Genomic DNA, 1,562 nt, shown 5'->3' with positions numbered 1-1,562 from the left:
TATATGAAATTAGTGCTTGAATATGTCCATGGTGTATGTAGGTGTTTTAACCTGGCCATGTTCAGAATGGAATATCGAACATTATCTTAGTAATCAAAGGGATCACTAAGCATACCTTAACACCAGAGAGAGGTACTGTGATTGTCTCTCACAGACATCAACAAGGAATATATATTATATAGAAAAATCTGGTTAACCTAATAGAATCTTCTGAAAACTCCTATTACTGGGACCAGCAGATGGCATAATGGTTACATCACTAGACTCCCACTATTTGACCATGGTTCAAATTCTGGACCCAGTGGCTTAAAACTCACACTGGGTGTGTGCGTGTGTGCATGCCCCAAATCCTAGGAGAAGAATGGAGGAGAGTGTGTTCATGCCCCCTGGGCAAGAAGGTGATTTCTTTCTTGCTTTCTGTCTCTCTCTGATGATTGCACTTTCCCAGTTTCAAAAATCCCTTTTCCCTTTCCCCATTTAAAAAAACCCCTTAAAAAAAAAAAAAAAAAAAAAAAGCCAGGACCAGCAGGTGGCATGGTGGTGCTGGACACTCACACATGGCTGAGTATGGTTTGAGTTCTGGAGCTGGTGGCTTGCTTTCTCACTTCCTCTCTCTCTCTCTATTTATATATCTCTGGTCAAATTAAAATAAATGAATAAATAAATAAAATTAAATAAATAATTCTTTTTATAAAAGCCTACTCTATTTTAAAAATGGAAGAATCAAATCATAGAATCAAAGTGCTGCAAGAGATTTTTAGATCAATGTGTACCAATTATCTCAGATCATCAAAAATTGGTTTAAACTACCACTGACGTGTTGCCTTAAATTTATTTATTTATTTATTTTTGTGTGCTATAGGGTACGTGTGCTCACCAGAAAGATAGAAAGAGACAGAGAGAAAGAAAGCGAGAAATCACCCCCCAAGGGGAGTGGGCACATTGCAATCCCTTCTCCTCCATTCTCCTTTCGGGATCTTTGGCACACACACACATGGGCCCAGCGTGAGTTTTAAGCCACCGGGTCTGGGACGCAAACCACGGTCAACTACATGGGAATCCAGCGACATAGCCATTGTGCCAACTATTGGTCTGGACCTTAAATTTATCTTAAGAGAATGTAAAAGAAGAGAACATTCTTGGGCCAGCAGGTTGTGTGGAAGTGAAAGCAGCTTTATCCCACATGGTTGACCATGGTTTCAGTCCCGGACCAGAGATTTGAAAATCACACTGGGTACATGTGCATGCATGCCCAAAATCCAGAGAGGAGAATGAAAGAGAAGGGATTGTGGCATGACCATCCCCCCCAAGAGGTGAGTTCTCATTTTCCTTCTTTCTTTCTTTCTCTTTCTCTGGCTCTCTCCAGTGAGTTCATATGCTCTAAAGCAAAAAACTAAAAAAAAAATATCAAAATAACCACATAACCATTCACTAATTTGTTGCACAATACTCATTGAGCATACATTGTGTAACAATCTATGTTAGGCACTGGAGTTATAATAATAAACTAAAATTGAATTGGTCCATACTGTTATGGAGCTCACAATGCACTGTAATGTCTC

General features: G+C 39.4%; 1 protein-coding gene across 1 annotated transcript in view; it reads right to left on the bottom strand.

Moving 5' to 3' along the window:
* LOC102479205 (sodium/hydrogen exchanger 2-like) overlaps positions 1-1,562 on the bottom strand; it is a 184,863-nt gene that overhangs the window by 43,944 nt on the left and 139,357 nt on the right. The window lies entirely within an intron of this gene.

Source organism: Tupaia chinensis, unplaced genomic scaffold (genome assembly GCF_000334495.1).
Source record: "Tupaia chinensis unplaced genomic scaffold, TupChi_1.0 Scaffold149780_1, whole genome shotgun sequence".
NCBI classification, from domain to species: domain Eukaryota; kingdom Metazoa; phylum Chordata; class Mammalia; order Scandentia; family Tupaiidae; genus Tupaia; species Tupaia belangeri.
This window is presented reverse-complemented; position numbering and strand designations above follow the sequence as displayed.